The 19,203-nt window shown below is 47.2% G+C and overlaps 1 protein-coding gene across 1 annotated transcript in view; it reads right to left on the bottom strand.

The window, feature by feature from the left end:
- KIRREL3 (kirre like nephrin family adhesion molecule 3) overlaps positions 1–19,203 on the bottom strand; it is a 141,220-nt gene that overhangs the window by 99,277 nt on the left and 22,740 nt on the right. The gene's annotated exons all lie outside the window — the stretch shown is intronic.

Raw genomic sequence — 19,203 nt, 5'->3', positions numbered from 1 at the left:
TGTTAATTCCTTCCATTTTTTTCTTTCTAAAATGAGCACTCTGGTTTTCAATCAGGCAAGGTGGGAATCTGGGGTGCCCATACGGCACATCCCCGTGGTTCAAGAGAGTTTGGGGCAGATGGCAGCACAGTGCCAGCCCACTCCCTCCTTTCTTGTAAAGAAAACAGTAAAAGCAAGAACAAACGCTGACAAAACACCCCCAAACCAAATACACCTGTCTGGGACGTCTTAGAGAGATGCCTTGTCGTGCTACAACCTAGCACATGTACACAGTGCCACAGTCTAATGCTGGAAGGTCCTAAAAGTAAAGCCATTTTAGGCTGATCTGCTGATATCTGGACACCTTGTGAGCATGGTTCTTTGTGTTAGTTATTTGTAGAGCATCTGAATAGCGCTATCACTCTGCCAGCACTTAAAGTCTTGCCTTTACTCTGGATATAGGAGAGATGTGAAAAAGAGAGAAGTTGGGAGAAAGGCAGACCGACTGGATTACGACTCGCTCTACTACCTAAGGGGTTTTAAAGATCAGGAACCTTGCCGTGTGGGAATTACTGCCCTGCAAAAGGCACAGAATTAAAAGCCCACACCCCTCAGCTGAATGTCAGTTCAATGCACAGAATCGTACCAGGCTGAAGAAGAAGTTTCTCTTTAAAATCCATTTGTTAAACCAGGACGGTCTCTATGTGAGCCACCCTAAATCAATTCAATCCTAATTTACATTAACTCAATTTAATCATTGACTGATGATTAATCCTAAACCAAGGTTAAGTGTGACACAAGCTCTCGCAACTAAACTTGTTTCCAAATGAGTTGTTTGGCCTTGCCTACAAGGCAAAGCTACAAAAGCCCAATCGTTTTCTAACTTGTGCAGTTAAACTAATGTATGCCCTCATGTGAGCGCTTTTATTTCAATTTAATTTATTGTAGCTTAACTTAAACTTGCTCTTAGCCAGCTAAAGATGCACGGGGAAGAGCAGAGCTATCCCTTCTAGATTTCTACTAGTTTACTTACATATGTCAGGTTAAAAAGCCCTGCCGAAATATTTGCAAATCTCCCTGCAGCGCCCAGGCGCACCTTGAGCACCGTATTCCCGGGTATTTCAGAGGTCCTGGCTCTCCCAAGCACCCACGTATTTGCAAGGAAATCTGATTTTCATCACAGGTGCTCCAAAAGGCCACGGTGGTGGCTCTTGGTGCAGTCCTGCATGCACAACAGGACAGGTTTATTCCAGAGGAGATTCCAGCTCTTTCTGCTGGGAGAGACTCGCTGGAAGTCATGGTGGCCTCCGATACCAGCAGAAACCCTTGCTATGCTGAATTAAGATTTAGAAATTTGGTTTCAAAGGGAATATTAATCAGCTCTGTAATTTTATTCAGACCCATAAAGGACAAGTGCTACTTGGATACCAGAAAGAAGTGGGGATGAGAGAAAATTAGGAAAGGAAATAGGAAAAAAAAGTGAGCATTTTGCTTTGTTATTTTGTTTGGTGGGGGTTTTTTATATATATTTTCCACTTGCTAACTATGTTTTCACGGCTCACTCTGTAATCTTGACAATTCTCAAGGCAAGCCAGGCAAGCGGGGACAGTGCTGGAACGCAGCAATAACCCCAAAAGATTGTTTTATCGGCAAGAATTATCAGGTTGTCAGCTGGGAGCTGTGAAAGTCATAATGAGAAAGCAGAAGCACAAAGTGGTGTCCATGCCCTCTGAAAATGTCCATTAAGCAGAGGCTTCATTTGGTAATTGCTGCTGGAAATGAAGCCCTTTTTAGGGTTGGGTTTTTTTTTTTGTTGTTGTTGCTGTTTCTTGATTTGTTTCTGAGAGCAGCTGATAGCCATGGAAAATCAGAGCAGAAACATGGCATATGTCTCCTGTCTTTTCTTTCCCTCTGTTTGTTCAGTGTGAAAAATTGTCACTCGAAACCATTTTTTCTGTCCAAGGCTCCATCTCAGCTACAAACAGCTCAGACTCAGTCACAGGAGAGACGGGGGTAAGGACCTTAAGAGCATTACCTGGCCCAGTCCCTGTTCCACAGCAGGATCATCTCTCCCTAAATCACAGATAAAAAAGAAGCAAAAAAATAAAAAAGTACTGAAGGTAGAGCTCAACTAGCTTTCAAATCAGCTTAAAGTCTGATTACTGGGTTTAACTGGGTTTGGAAGATCAGAAGCCCGTCCACGTTACAGCTTTCAGCTGTCTTATGTCTTAATGTCAAAGGAACAAGTAATTTGCAGGAAAGTTTTAAGGGAGATAAGATACTTGACAGAAAATAACTGAAAATGGGGAGATTGGGAGAGGGTGATTTACAAATGCAGGTGAGCAGTTTCAGCTACAAGAAAACGGGCTGAAACACGTCAGTTGGGTACTTTTTCCCTGAACGTTTACAACATTATTACAAAATGGTGCTTTGGTTTCAAAGCAGGGTGGTTTGACTCCAAGAACAAAACAAAACAAGCACTTCAATGATCACACGAGATGCTGTCAGTCAACCAGAAGTTTCCCATTCTCTCCCCTTCCACTAAATAGGGTATTAGCAAAAAAAAAAAAATATTAAAAAATCCAGTTTTAACTATAGCCTAGCTTCCCAAATCCTTGCAGAGATTGGAGTTCAGACCACATGAGCCCAGCCAAGAGTCCAGGCAAGGTGCCTGCACCAGCTATCAGCCATCCACCATCTCCCTCTCACCTCCTACAGCACCCTCCTGCCGCACAAAGGGAACCCAGGTTCGGGTTTTGGGAAGCGCTCCTCTGCCCTGTGGCAGCAGTCGCAAACAGCAAGGCCATGCAGGAACATGTACAAGTCCCTCCTGTGGATCCAAGTGTAGTCCTCTGTTACTTCCACACCCTGTTTTTCCTCTTTTCAAGTGTAAAGACTGGGCATGCTTTCAAAGAAAGAAATAACCCAGTTGATGCTTGGCCTCCTGCAAGTGTCGCTGGGAGCCACTCGGCACTGACTCTGCCCCCCCAAGAGCATCCATGCAAGCATCTTCTGCTATTCATCCAGCAGAGAGTAGACACAGCAAGCAGAAGCAAATATTAGGACTCTGAATTCATTGTTGATTTTTTTTTTTTAAAAAGCAAATGGATATGTAAATGAGATACTAACCATGCCTCTTGGCCACGTTCCAATGCGATGGCAAAGTCCTATCTGCACTCTCAAGCTGCCCTTCTGCTGAATGCAGGTTGTCAGCTGCAGGTCGACCTGCTATTGTAGATGGGGGCTTAGGTGTCAGAGAAGGCGCAAGAGGCTCTTGATCTCGGAGCCTCATCTTCTCCTAGCTGCTGGCTTTGCTTTGCTCCCTGAGGAGCTATTTACACTGCTAGACGACTGCGTGACCTGTTTTCTGGCCCTGCGATCTCCTGTCTTCCTGGAGAAAGTCTCTCTAAAACAAAAGCAGGGGGCACTTCTTGCGGCTATTGAAATCCTAAACGGCAGGAACAAAAATGGGAGAATAAAGGACCCACTGTGAACACTGAGCAGGCAATAACGCTAACCCTGCTTTCAAAAATCACAGGCAGGATCCTTATGAAGTTACAAGCATGTCATAAAAGCTTAAGAAAAAAAAGAGGAAAAAGAGAGAGAACCACTTTAGAAGTCTTTATATTTCCTTAATGGATTTTGCACCTGTAGCTTCTGTTTTTCAGTGTTTCTCTGTAATGTTGCCTTGTTCTTCCAAACAAAGGCTGAGACTCTGCTATGTTTGTGACTGCCAAGGGAAATCACGCCGCCAGCACCATAGCATTCCTTTTCAGAGAAGTCCCAACACCCACGCACGGTGAGGAGGACCAAAACTCCCATTTTACAACCCAGAAAACAGAGGGAGGCACCTACATGATGACGTTGCCACGGTCACGGAGGGCGTCTGCGACGCAGCAGGACCTTGAAGCTCCTGCCATCACCAAAGCCTGAATCGGCGACCGGCTTGCTTAGCTCTCTGAAGACTGAAATCTGTTTGCACAAGTTTTTGCCTGAATTATTTCAGCTTGCAGCCTCCTGTGTAAAAACCAGCCTGCCTGCAGACAACTTGCTGCAAGAAGAGAAGAGGCAACCGGGAACAGCAGATAGTTAAATTTTCATTACCCAAGAGAAGCAAGTATTGTAGTAAGAAGCAAGGGACTTACAGAGGGAACAATGACTCATTAGAAATGGAGACACCGTGGCTCCTTTTATGTAAGTGGAGCTTTGAATTTCCATTGTGTTCTGAAAAGAATTAGTCCTTTTTGTTGAGGAGAGGATAGAAGTGGTGAAGGAGGACTATGAAGCTCCTCGTGAAAATATTACTGTTCAGAAATGAAAGGCCCGGTGATTAAGAGCAGTGGGACGTTCTCCTTGTGCCTCAATGTGGAGAGCTAATCCTTCCCTCTACTTGGAGCCAGCGTGACGCGTGGTAGGAGGATGATCAAGGGGCTGCTGCGTGATAACCTAAGCCTACACACCACCCTAGAAGGGTCCCTCTTCAGACCAAGTGGATTGCACCACCAAGAGCCCCGATGTAAAGTCACGGCATTTCAGCCCAGCTCAGGGTTGGGTTCTCGTTATGTGACGCCTGGAGATGGAGCCATCTCTTGACCACAGAAAGGACTGGAGAGGGAGGGTAGAGATGGCTGCATGCCCACACTTTCCCAACAGACGAGATGCTTATCTCCACACCACCCCGTGCAGCTTCTGCTATCGATCCCGTGACAAATGGGCTGGTTCTCAGCGCTCATTCAAATGGGTCCTCTTCTCCGAGCCAAGGACAACGGGCTCCCTGCATAAGGCCCACCGCGCTTGAAAACACACGCCCTCATTGATTTTTAGATGACTAGGAAAAGCAAGCAGACAAAAGCGTTACATTATTTACAAAGCTCTCTGGAATTGTCAGTCACGGGGAAGCACAGCGCAAACAGGGAGAGCAGGGAAGAGCCGTGCAGGCAGCACAGCCGCTCATTACCTGCCTGCCTGCCTCCCAATTACCTCCCTGGTGAGAGATGCCACCCAGACCAGCCTTGAGGTCGCATGCAAGCTCTGGCTGAGCACAGCACCCGTGGAGCAGAAAGGAAAGAGGCAGCCGAGTGTCCCCAGGAGCACAGCAAGCATTTCCCCAGAAAGGGCAAAGGCAAGCTTTTCTTGCACCTTCAGAGGAGAGAAAAACCTGTGGCTTCCCAGACAGAAGCAGATGAATTGCACCAGCGATGCTGTCCACAGTAAGGAGACATGGAGCAGCGTCCCCAAGGGAGGGTCACTTGTTGGTGATGGCCAGAGCCATGTCAAGTACTTCCTTTCAGCTTCATGGAAGGAAAAAGAAAAGTAGCTTGAGTTCGTCCCTTGCATAAGCTTTCCTGTATTTTATTTTGTTTCCTTGGGGGGGAAAAGAAAAAAAATCCATTTCAACAAAAATGTCCGTTTGGCCTTTTTTAAGTAAGTCCAACTCACATGGCTTCTGTATGCTTGATGCTGCTGAATTATTCAATTTGAAAGAAAAAAAAGCACAACACCCTTCAGTCAAGGAATGAATCAGCTGTGTGGAAAGGCAAGTGGCAGCGTACTTCTCACTGACCAGCTAGCTCTGTGACCCGGCATTGGATGTATCCCCTCTCCTAGTGCGAAGCAGGGAGCTGAGCTCGTATCTTGCTCACCCACAAACATCGAGGGAGATGGGACCCCCTTTTCCCTTGAAGCATCCCAACAAGCAAAGCCTGGCAGTCCCTAACGACTCCAGCCAGCTGTGCAGCTACAGAGGGGAAGAAGTGGGCTGCATTCAGGTGAAACTAAAGCCAAAATGATCCTGGGTGCAGGGACCACCCCAAGAAACGCAGCATCAACAGCCAGAGCCGAGTTTAAGCTTGGCCTCTGCATAACCCTTTGCCTCCCAGCCACACACCAGCTCTGAGCAAGCCTGCGTAGCCTGTGCGCACGCCTGAGCTCATCCTGCAGTGATGTCAGATATTTTCCTAATGCTGCTTAGAGAAGAAACATCAGCATCCCACTGTGTCCACTAAGTAGCTTCAAACAGGAGATAGGGAAATTTTGAATAAGATATTAGACCTTTTAGAAATCTTTTTGTCTATTAGTCACACAGGCAAGAGATCTGAACTATCGAGTATTCCACTTGCTTTGATACCCACATGAAATCCCAGCACTGCTTTCAAAGTCACTGTGAGTAGTTTGATCAGCCATGCAGAAAGGGCTTAAATGTCATCGTCTGCTCTGTTATTAGCTACCAATTGGGAAAGGTGTAAGAGTATACTTACCATGGGATATTTATTAGCAACCTCCTCCCAGCACCAGCTTTGAGAATTACCTCTTGTGAGATTAAATGCCTGTTCTCGGTAGCTCCACTGATAGAAAACAAACTAATGTACTGCACCATGGAATCAAAAATAAGCTGTCCCCAAAAAGCAGCGTTCAAGTGGCCCTACGGACTGGTTTGCACTGAATATTCAGACGCTGAATGGATGGCTCCTGGCCGTTCTGCTTTAACAACCTCCTGTGTACCTGCTGTCCAGATAAAGCTGGGCTTGTAGGAAGCAGCGTTATCTTCTATTAGACAAGCTGACAGAGCCAGAAAAAAACCAATCCAATCCCAAACCAAAAAAAAACCCCAACCAGATGAGCTTTGGGGCACACAGGACTTTTCCTGGGCTGGAAATAGAAGCAGCAAACTGAATTAGGTGGTGTTTTGCCACAGGGGCCAGCACGTGGGGGTTTGCTCTTGCAGCAGAGAAGCGGGTGAGGCTTCGCGGGGGGGGGCAGAAGAACTGAAGGGTCAGCAGCAGGTAAAGCTCGTTGTGTTACTAAAGCAGACGGAAGAGGTGCACATATTTCCCCGCACCCTGGGCAAGGGCCACAGCTTTGTCCCAAAGCCTGGGCTGCTGCAGTTACCCCACGATCAGGGCCACGGTGAGCTATAAGTTCTGAGTCTCCTGCCAAGGCAGCTTGGGGTACAGGGGTGATACCTGCTTCACTAGAAACAGGGGCAACAGCACTGCAAGCTATTTCAAAGGCACTGGAAACCCTGGGCATGGTGCTGATCAGCATCCCTCGCTTGAGACAGGACATGCTTTGCTCTCGTGAGCAGAGGGGGAAGAGATTTCCTCCCATTGATCCACCTGAAGGCTCCAGGTCCCACTGAAAATTGCCAATGACTCTAAGAAATATTTTGTTATCAGCGCTCCCGAGGAACCTGTCGCAGAATAATAAATTACCATTTGCTCTTCTGTCAAGGTGTAGCTGTCCTGGCACAGCTCCACAGCGGCCAGACTGAGGGGCTCACGAGGGAGCCGAGAGAGGAAGAGGGGATGCTTCGGTAACTCCAGCCGAGCCAGCTTTCTCTGTGGCAACTACAGATGCTTTTCCAATGCTAACTCTCGGTAGCTGACAAACAGCGCTCGCAAAGGGGTCGGCGGGTCCTCAGCTGCAGGAGCTTGCACAGACACTCCTGGGACCTAAACCCACCCGCTTTAGTCCATAAAGGAGAAAAAGGAATATTTCCTTCTAAAATAACAGCTGATGCTCAAACTAGTGTGCAGCAGTCTGCCCCCTGCAAAGTCTCCCAGATAAAATCCCTAAGGATTTTATCGCTCGTGACCTTCTGAAATCTCTCAGGTGAGGCCCCACAGCCCTGGATTACATTCAACGCAGGTGCGTCCCCTTAGCCCACCCTTCATTCCCAGATCAGGGCTGCTCTTCTGAAATATAGTCCTATAAATCTCAGCTCATCTTTGAGTTAGAGGGCACACAGGACACTCGTCCATAGGAAAACGTGAAGGATGAATAATCCATTTCACAAACGATTTGGAGATTTCAAAGTCTGGCTCTGCTCCAGGAAGAGCGGCAACTGGAAGTTGTGCAGCCTACAGGGTGGAAAATTAGACCAAAGAGCTCGCCTTGGGTCACACCATGTTTCACTTCCATCCTCGTTTTAAAAAATATCTGTTATAGCATGCTTTGAGTCACAGAGAAATCAAAATGAAGATTCATTTCAGAACAGAAAGTGCAGATATTTAATACTAAAACTACTGAAAGATTCTGTTCCTTCTCAAAATAATTTTGAGTTTAAGCAGTCTCACTACAGGTTGGTGAGACATTACACCCACTGTATAGATTGGAGAATTCATGCAGAGAGTGGCTAAACAAGTCTCTCTACAGGACTTTGTTTCCAACTTTGCAGGTGCTTGAATTACTACCATGCAAGATGCCCTCCAACAGATACCTTCCTCAAATGAGAAACGCCTTGGTGGGGTACCAAACCGCATGTATCGAGGTAGGAAAATGCAAGAACAAATCTTACTATTGCCCTGAAACATGCCCTGAGAGGCCAGTCTGCATGAAACATCAACCATGTTGCTTCTGGGGCAGCTCCCAGCTAGCTTAGCTACGTGATATTACAGATACACCAAGACCTCGCTGATGCTGAGGACTCACTCCAGCTCCCTGCTGTTTAGCTGAGCTGAGCAGCCGGGCAAGATTGCTTCAGGTTGTGTTGCATGAATTAGCAAGTCTGAAGATGAAGCGGAATGAGAATTAGCAGGTTTCTGCTGTAATTATTGTTTGTTTGGATTTTTCCAAGCGGAAATGATTGCAAATATGCACACTTTTTTTTTTTTACATGCAAGATTCGTATTTAAACAAATTATTCTGAAGAACAGCCTAAAGTTAAGCATATACAATACACACACGCACAAAAAAAAAAAGTGGCAGGCAAAAGACAGGAGGACGTAACAGATGCTGAGATGAACAGGCAGGGAGCAGATCATTGGTTGAGCAGGAAACATTTCACACATGTGCTCATCCTCGTTACCTGAGGAAGGTGCTTAAAAACTCATGTACTTTTCTATCTATACATGAAGACCTAATAAAAGCTCCCCTCCCCTGAAAACCATTGCTTCTATGGCATCCGCAGACCCAGGGAAATGCCTAGAAAGTGCATTTATCCATTGTTCAGCCATCACAGAGGAGGCCAGACACCTGCACCATTGCCTATGACAACTGGCTCCTGCTTTTTGACTGGGTTTTACTCAATAAAGCCAAGAGCCATGAAAAATGAGAAGAATCATGAATTCAGTCAACATTTATAGCCCTGCAACTGCTTTATCAGCCCACATGCACCCTGGGGAGAAGCCACGGGGAAGTGGCTGTGCCTTACTGCTGCTAACAAACCCAGTGATTTCTCTGCTTTATTGCTGGAGAAGGGACCACGTCAGAAGGGGACTCAAATGTATTTAAACACAAGGCTTTGCTCTTTATTTTGTTACTAGCTCCTTCCCAATGGTCCCCACTGCAGAGTCAATGGCTTGCTTGTGCAAAACCCCAGTCCAAGAGAAGATTAGCACATTCTAGCCTGCTGAGTTAATTAGCAGGTAATGAGAGGTGCTCATCAATAAACCCAGCTGTTTCTGAACCCCCTCCTGGGTCGAGCCTCCGTGCCTGCAGGACATAGGAAGCTTTCAGTCCAGTGACAAGCTCCACGTGGCTCACTTAAGAGCTGATGTGCTCTCACCCCAGAGCAGGCAAAGCCCCGACCCTACACAGGGAGGCAAAGCTTTGTGAGAGTTCACACAACCAGCACAGCAACAAAACCCCTCTTCATTCAGGTTTTTGGCGGAGAGCTGGGGGAGATGCTTTTCCATCTGGCTTGCTGGTAGATGATTCCTTGCCCAGAGTTAAGGGCAGGTAGCGTAAAGCTGGGAGTCAAAATGAAAGGAACCTAATTATTATAGCATTACACTTTCTTACAGCGGAAATATCTCTCCAAGGATTCCCCCCCCTTGAAACCTTATGAGGCCACAGCTGGGGACAGAAACCCCCAGGGGAGGGGAAAAAAATAAAGACAAAACCCTAAAACCTCTTTTGCAGCTTCAAGCACAGCAAACCTCAAATGCAGGTCCCTTTTCAGGCTAAAATCCTGAGGAATGGGGATAGAAAAGTCCCCAAACTAGTAACGGTCACATATTTAGCCTGTGCCACCTACATTTCTGACTTGAGGAAAAGCTTCCTGCCTTTAGTGAGGCAGGAACATAACCTGTTTAAGGCTTTATAGAGAGACACATAACCATCATCATAATTTTTAAGAAGCAATGTGCAACACAGCGCCTTACGGACTCCTATAAATTACTTGGCACCCGGCTGCCAGCTCAGCCTAAGCTCGATATTGCCTGCAGTAATTATTTGGATCAAATGCAGTTTATCTGCTTCATATTTGTGTTTCTGTGCTCTCTGGTAACTTATAAATGTCACTGCAGTGTTTATTTGTTATAATGAAACTTAATGACGTTTGAAACCAATGGCTGTGGTTGTGGGCTGCAGGTTTGAAGTAATCTCTTCATCTCAGGAGCAGGAGGCCCAAAGATAACATTAAATTACCCTATAGGAAAGGAAGATGTATGCAGACAGATATTCAGGCCTGTGTATTATTCATTGGAGAGATGACTAGCAATGAGCCACAGCGCCTAAGGCTACGGACTCAAAGCATTGTCACCCAGCGAAGGCAAATGTTCCTGTCCAAGGGGAACTAGTTGTCAAGCCATAAGCCCAAATGCATCTCAATCTGTTTTATTAAACCTTCGAAGGCATGCTGGGGAGGCTCAGTGCAAGATGCTCGTGTGAAACAGCCGGCAGGGAAGAAACGAGGTGGGGCTGCGGTAAAACAAAGCAGAGCTGGGTAGGAGAGAGAGATAGAGACCGGCTTTGTGAGGCTTCGAAAGGGGATGGGGAGTACAGAGCGGCAGCAGGGTGGCTTGGCAGCGGTGGTACTCCACCTCAGCCAGATGTCTGATGCTGAAGGCCATTCGCCTCCCATGCAAGGCCCAGAATAAACTTTTCTTGCCTTTGCTTCAGGCACTGCTCCTTGTCCTCTCCCTTCTTCTGAATAATTTCCTCCCTTGGTTTCTATTGCTGTGTGTATTTATAGACTCTGGTCGTGTCTCCCCTTGAGCCTCCTCCAGACTATATAAATTTACCTCCTCCAGTCTCTCCTCTTACAACCTGCTTTCTAATCCCTGGGCCGCTCCTGCCACCACAGTTAGTATTCTCCCTGGCTTTGCTCCACGCTCCCCAGGCTGCAGGGACCGGTGCCACACACAACACTCCGGTGCCAGTCACACCACAGCTCGCGTGGAGCTGCGCAATTACTGATGCCTTATTACCTTGGGATCTGCTGAAGCAAAATGCCCGTAGCAACAGCTAGGAACATCTTTCCCTAAGCTCCCTCCTTGCTGTCAGGAGCACAGAGGTACCCAGGACAGTCAGCAACAAAAGCAGCTTTAACCCCTGCAGCACAACCCAGCTTCAGTGCATCTGGTTTTTGAGCTGCTCCCCTTAACGTGGGTACTGTATGGCCGGGCTGATGCTTCCACACCTCCCGGCCATCAAAGGCTCAGTGCACACTACTGCATTTCTCAGGAGTAAAGAAATAGCGTCACTAGCCCCTTCCCCACCAGGGCAGTGAGACTTTAAGGTCTGCAGGGAACTGGACCCCAGCTACCAGTCCAGTGAAGTTTGGCTTTTTGTCTTCACCCGCTTCTCCTGTACGAGGTCAGATAGGTGTGGAAATGCCCTGTGCTGCAGCCATCTGTCCTCAGCAGCACAGCTTCTTCCTTTTGGTCCGAATCGAAGCAAAGGGAGAGACAGCCCTCCCGCGCTGCCATGAACCTGTCTGCCTCCCAAGGCTGTTGTACCAACCAATCCCAAATCCCTAAACAACCCTGGGAACGCCAACGTCTAGCCGTTTCACATGATTTTAGGAAAAGATTGCTTCTACCAAAACGCTCCGAGGAGCAGCAGATGGAGTGCATCTGTCACTTGGCCATCTCTGTATCCTACCACCAGCTAAGGTCCCAGGCCCTGCCACAAGAGGCTCTCCCAGACAGTCGCCCTGGGGACGTGCAGCACAAGGAGGCGATTCCTGCAGAGGTCAAACACTACAAGCAAACGCCTCTCCATGCATTATTCACCCACCAACAGGAAGGGATAAAAAGCCTGGGTAACTTATTTGATTAACCTCATCTGACCATCTGGATTAAAACCAGAAGCTATTATTGGCAGACATGTTACCTGATGACAACTGACAAGAGAAATTAATCTTCATTACTTGCAATCCTTATGCAACCAGCCCCAGAGAACCTCCTGCAAGGACCTCACCAGGAGAGCTCATCCGAGACCCCATCTCCGAGCTCCTTAGCGTGGACAGGACCTCTGTGAGACAGCCTGCATTTCCAGCTGGAAGCACTGCGGATTAATGCACCCGCACACAGCTTCTCGCAGCACCCAGAGCCTCGGCAGGAGCCTCCCAACCACGAACCGACTGGATCTAACCTTGCTTAAAACCTCCGTGACGTCGATTAATGAGAAGGAGAGGACTGTGCAGGGCCACCTGCAACGACCTTGCCTGCAAACCCTTGAAAAGGGAGTTAATTCTGGAATAATGCCTCGGCTCGGCGAGGAGGGGTTGCGGGCCCCGCCGTCTCCCAAGAAGCTATCGAAACAAACAAGTTGACAAATGAGGCTGCCTCTTAATGAAGCCGAAGCCAAAGTCGATACTCAGCCCTTCTATCAGGGCACAGATCAAAGATGGTCTCAAGGGCAAACGACCTTGGTGGGGGTGGGACGGCTGTCACTCGGAGGAGGGAAGGGATGGCACGGAAATGAAGAGGAGCAGCCTTGGAAACAGGGGGAGACAAGGGCAACTTGCAGAAGAAGAAAGGAAAAAGATTTAGAAGAGGAGTAAAGCAGAAGACTGGGGAGAAGCCTTTCTTCCAGGCCTGATATACTCTTTCAGCAACTAAGTCTAGTTATTAAGATCCTGGTATTCTTTCCGTCCTCCACTATCACTGCAGCACTTCTAGAGCAACATCATTCTGACAAAACATATTTCAGGTGTTTCCTCTGCAGAGGCTTTCCTTCTCCTCTCCACCCGAACTAACAAAAGACTGAAATGGGGAAGGATCAAGGTTCCCCCATCTATTTTAAAGTATTTGGTGGGGGTTAAAATTTCACTTTCAAGTTAGGTACGCTTGGGGAGATTTTCTACTGTAGCAGACAGGGGCAGGGAGGGAAATAGAGGCAGGAAGGGAAGGAAAGAAGTAAAACACTCACGCAGGAACAGTACAATGGATAAAGAGATTTCTAAAACACTCAGGTAGGAAGAGTACAACAGATAAAGAGATACCTTCCACAAAAATAAATCAGCTTCCCCACTATCAACAGACATTTGTAGATAGAGCCGTTTGTGCACAGGCCGGTTCTACAGCATCCTTGCTTCCATCAACGTCCACTGCGTCCTCCGAGCCACCGCTCTAGGACTGTCCCTTCCCAAACAGAGCAACCTTGCAGCAGGGAATGGCGAAGACAGGAGCTCTTCTGAGGACTGTGCAAACTAGGACTCACCTGGGGCAGCCCAAATCTGATCCCAGCCTCACCGCTGGCTAGCTGGCTGCGGACAACCCCCTTGCTGCTATTCCATACCCCCACTTCGGCTGGTTTAGGGTGCAGGTTCCCGGGGTGGGGATCGCTTCCCTCCCCATTTGCACAGCACCTAGCACAACATGGACTTCGCCCTCAGCGGAAGGCTTCTGCTGCCACACGAGTCAACACCCCCACACTTCCCTGCCACGTCACCTCCAGAAACCTCCTCCAGCAACTCCGCTCCCCCTGCTTCTCTTTGAAAGCTCCTCGATTGAATGCTGGTCTAAGCTGATGGCAACAAAGACCTGGCATACTTATCTCCAGGTCAACCTAAATATTTCATTTAGCTTCTAAAGAAGTCAATTCCTTTCTCTCTCTCTCTCTCCCTTCCTTTATTTTAAATCTCAAAATGCATACCGTTTCTCATGAATATTGATGAGGATCATTAGTCACTGAACATTTCACTTCCCTTCTCTTTCCCCCGTCTATATAAAACCTTCATCTTTGTTAAAGGGAAAAAAAGAAAATCCATCTGAAGTTATATCTCTGGATGTGTTTTAAGATTAGACCCATTAATACAATTATAGATTAAGTAAATGCCTATGGGAGCAAATACTGGGCATAAAAGGATATGTATATACAGGCCCCAAGATTGCTGCTGCACTGGAGATAGCTGTTAAGGTTTGTGGTTTAAGTTCATTGCTTTGGGAAGGATCACAGTAGCAGCCCTGGAGTACTAAATAACCATTGCATTGGTGGCCCGGCCAAGGGGATTTTCACTCACACTCCCCCTCAGACACGATTCCTACCTATCTTTCAGGTTTTTGACCACACCTGTTCCTTCTGTCTTCATCAACCTCAACCTGAAGGCTGCTAATGGACTTCAGTTTTATTTAATGAATACAGATGCTCGGGTTTGGCAAGATACACGAAATAGCTCGGGAAGAAAAAGAACGGGACTTGCAGCATTCAGCTTGATACTTTAAAACAATATTTCACTATTTCCTTAGGAAAAGAATGGATTTTTTAGAAGGGTTAAAAAAAAGCCAGCCCAAACAAAGCAAAATACTTTGCTGGGTGTTTTGCAGCATCTTTCAGTCAAATCCAACAAAGTCCCACTTCACTGAGAAATAGGAATATGTTCCATTTTGTTGGCCTGGAACACACAATTTCTTTTGATTTGTCATTATAGCTGTGAAATCCAGCTGTCTTGCACTGCTCCTGTAAGAAAGGAGCTTCACCTTACAGGCTGGGACCGCAGAGCAGAGATGACATTATGGGGTCTAATGACACACAGGGAAACCAGTGGGGAGCAGAGCTACAAAACTATTTATTTAAGCCTTTTCATGGCATACTAAAGCCACGGGCTTTCTTGTGCATGTAACACCAGAAGGGTTTCTTCACAACCACCTTACTCAGCTCCCACCCCACAGCTTGGCTTTAGATGGAAGTACTCTAGCCATGGCCACAGCAAGTTTCTGCTCACAACTGCACAGTAGATTTACTTCTGCTGGCTTGAGAGCCATTTTAATGGCAAGCCTGGCTGTTTATCAATATAGAATGTGTGTCTCAGGGTGGGACTTAAAAGGCTGCAGCAGCTTTAATTGATCTTCTAAGCGACAGTAACTTGGTACTACTGCTTCACTGGTCCAGTCTGTGAAGCTTCAACCCTGGCCGTGCCTGCAGAAAGCACGCATGTGTGTCTGCCTCCAGGAGAGGGAGGTTAGAGATCCAGACCAGGCATAAATGGACCCCATGTTTCCTTGCAGCACTGGGTAAGCCTGCAGTACTTTGTAGAAAACAGCACTGCATTGCAATGTCTGCGTCCCACGAATCCCCCCAAGAAAGGCAGAAAATATGCTTCTCCTTTCTCCAGCCTTGGGTAGGGATATACCATCACCCTCCTGCCCCCTTCCTGAATCAAGGTCCGGATCATTTTCTTGGAAGCAATGACTCCAGATACTTTGAGAAGCTAGAAGCTTCCACACAATCATGCCATCCTGTCCATGCCAGGAGGATTTATGGCATCATCAGAACCTGACTTAATGGCAGAGCCAGACCTGCATGTCCAGGTTCGGGTCTGGTGGACACTGTGTCAACAGCGTGACCTGTATTGCTAATGAAATACTGCCTGCCAGCAACCTCTCTGGCAGGGTCCCCATGGACACAGAGGGAGGAAAGCTAAATAACAGACCCCCGGGCTGCAGCAACAGCTCTGCAGAGAGGGGAAAATTATCAACAGATACACAAGCTCGAAGGTAAACTCTGAGGGTAACCTGGAGGCAGCGCAGAGATGAGAAAGCCAGAGTCACCATGCTCCCCCTGCCTCCTGATACACTTGAAAAATAAACCAGGCCAAACCCAGCAGAGACAGCAACACAAAAAGATGGCCAGCCAGCATAAGGTGAACTACGTAACCTTATCTCTGCCCTTTTTCAGGTGCATTTTACAGGACAAGTTTTCCCCAAGAGCTTGCTCTGTTCCTGAGGTGCGCATCCCATTTCAAATGCCATTATGGACTTCAAGGGCCATGCAAGGGCAACAGAATTCAAGTAGCCAGGATATTCTAAATCCCACCCTCAATACTGATCCATGTTTATTAATGCCTAAGATTCTTGAAGTGTCTTTAGCAGGCCCTCCGGTCCCTGCAAAAGGATGGTACACAGATTCCATGTGATCCCAGGTTCTGCCATACACACCTGCAGGCTGAACAGCAAGAGAAGCAGCTCCTGAATTATCTCATGCCAGTACTTGGGGAGCAAGAAAGTATTGCATTCATTTAAGACCACGCAAGAATAGCTTTCCACAGGGGACTGCTACTCAGATCAATACATAAAATTACACCCTTAGACCATTAACTGCTACAACACTACCGTTACCATAAAACTTGCAAGCTTTGTATCAGATTTATGACAGGCAGAGTTGCTCAGCCACACTGCCACTGCTGTAGACAACTGGAGCATTGAGGATGAAACCCTGCTCCGCATCTCCAAAGGAGCAGAGAGCAGCAGTAAGCTGGGGAGGAGTTTCCTATCCTGCCTGAATGGCAGAGCACAAAGGATCCTTCCCTCAGCAGCATCCTTGTAAGTGTGCGTGACTCACCAGTGAGGACCTGGCTCACAGCAGCATACGCCTCTCCAGTGAGGTTCTGCATTTTACACAGTTTTCTAGCTGACCCAATGCTGGCAAAGTCTCTTCTTGACACTAGACAAAAAGACAGCTTGTATGCTGTTTTTTCCTCAGGTTTCACTTACATCCCTGCCTTGTTTAGCTAACAGACATGCACAAAGCATCACAGAAATATCAATGAGGGCACTGCTGATAATGCATCTTTAACAACTTCTCCAGAGCTTGCTCCATCCACTCGCGTCTTCCTTCTCAAATGCCTTTGTCAGATAAAGAACAAAAAGGCTCAATGCAGCTTATACAGGAGATGCCTTCCCTAATCAATTGTGATTGTGTCTTCACGGGGAGACACGAATGACAACGCTTGGGGTAAGGCAAGCTTCCCTATCACAGAGCTGCCAAGCCCTGGAGGAGACAGCACCTTTATTGGCAATGACAGCAGAGTTAGCAATGCGAAGTTCGCACAGCATCCCGTGGGGAGCTTTGGTGATCGGCTAATAACAGACCCACCGCTACACTGGATCCCAGTTGATTTTGTGCCAGGGATCCTGTAGCTTTGAGTAAAGCTTTGCAGAAATCCCATGCCCAGGTTGCAGACTGATGCAAAGCCTCAGAGGGCAAACTGTAAGAAGACGCTGGGATGCTCAAGAAGATGCTCAAGTTGCTTATGGGCTGTTGAGATCCACTGCTAAAGCAAGCTGAGCAGAGCCAATGCTGCTTGAGCTAAAGCAAGTAACATGTTACAGGTCTGGTCCCAAAGAACAGACACTTTCCACTATTGGGCCACAGAACTGAGTGGAGTTTGAGCTTCTCCAGCAGCACAGGCTCCATCCAAGCAGCACAGAGGCTGTGGGCATCTGGTATAGGAAAAAGGTCACTTTTTACAGGGAAAAGAGGGGCTGGCTCCGATTTATCCTTGAGACTGAGGAAGATTCACGCTCTGCCTGTGCTGCTGCAGATGTAAAAGTCACTTGCAAGATCCACATTAAGCGTCCCCATAAATCCAAGCAATTCTGAAGCAGCAACTGCCTTGCTGGGCTGCTAACGGGTGGCATGAATACGTCACTGCGTCTCAGTGCCACACTCTAATAGGACGTTTTCCTGGCAGGAAGCATTCACTGAACCCGCTTTGAACTACAGCAGGCAGCAGAAGGGGCGTTCAAGCAGAGAGACATTTGGAGAAGAGACACAGCCAGCTTCTCTGAACAAGCCATTTTTCCCAAAACAGCAGGGACACCATCCCAGAGTCCCAGCTGGTTTCTCTCCAGGCGGTAAGACAGGGCCTGACAGAGAGAGGAGCCTTGCATCAGGGTGTTGTAGAAAGGATGCTCAGCCTTCAGAAGGAAAGGCACAGAGTCCCTCTGTTCTCCACTGAAGGAGCGTGAGGGCATGGTGGGATGGCTGAAGCAAGGTGGGACTGAACTGGGCACACATCTGTCTAGAGCCCAAAGAAGAGCAATGCATCCAGCTTCCGTGCCTACCAGAATATCCAGGGCTTCGATATTCAGGACATGTTTTAAAGCTTAAACTCAGTTCTGGGTTTAAATCCATTTCCTTTCCTCCTCTGCTCTCTGTCCTTCTCGGTATTGGATTTTACCCATCTTGGCATTGCTGCCACAGCACCCCAGCACCACGCTAACCTAAATGCTCCTCCTGCAGCAGAAAGCAGCTGCAAAAGCACCCGCAGCCTTCGTTCTTGCAAGAGCTGCAGATTCCCTTTGAGAAGCTATTAAGAAGCAGTCGAATAGAGCAACCTTTCATCGACAAGTCACTCGGCCCTTTAAATGATCTCCAAATAGTGGTTTCTTTTTATTGCTTTCTGCAGTTTAACAGCCTTGATTTCAAGTTACTTTGGCTTATGATAAACTCCAGATCTATAACGCTTCTATTCTCTCCCTCTTTGGTCTCCCTCACCCAATTCTTCTTTATGTTTTTATTAAAAAAAGATCCAGGAAAACAGATAGCAGATTAAAAGGGAAACAAATTGAAATGGGTCAAATGTATCTTGCTTAGATGACAGCCACCCCATTAGATACTTTTAAACAGGACAAATAATCCGTTCAGAAGCACAAGTGGGCTTTTACATTTATTCTAAATTACAAACCAAATGACTGCAGCCTCAAATGGAAGCACTAGCTAATTGCACTAATATCTCACTAATTCCAGCACCAAGGAATGGGGGAAAAACTAACGATTTTCACCATTTTACCAATTATTCAATTTAGACCAAGGTACATTATGCAAACCCTGGGTTGAGCTTCCTCTCCATTTTGTGATCTATGACAAGGACTGGAATTCCAATTATTAATAATGGAAGAGCTATAATTATTCTAAGGATGGGTACGAGATAATTATAAGCCATAAAACCAGCTTTCATATGCATACACAATTCTCTTCCCCACATCTAGCAGAACCAAAAACCTATCTGCAGACTAGAGATACGCTCAAGTTAAAGACAAAAAAAACCCATCCGGAGCTACACTGCTCACAGTTCACGAGCACAAAGCCACAGCTGGTAACACAAGCCAGAAACAGGCAGCTGCCCAGTTCTGCCAGGCAGGCAGGGACCCATCCAAATCATCCCTACTAGTTGCAGCCTGTGAGGGCTGCATGGATGCACGAGCCACCACAAGGAGAGCAGGCTGGTGGCTCTCCTTCAGTTCAGGCCACCATCGTCACTGCCTCTCTGGA

The sequence above is a fragment of the Buteo buteo genome, chromosome 9, assembly GCF_964188355.1.
Source record: "Buteo buteo chromosome 9, bButBut1.hap1.1, whole genome shotgun sequence".
Lineage (NCBI taxonomy): Eukaryota > Metazoa > Chordata > Aves > Accipitriformes > Accipitridae > Buteo > Buteo buteo.
The sequence above is the reverse complement of the archived record's forward strand: the minus strand, read 5'-3'. Positions and strand labels throughout refer to the sequence as shown.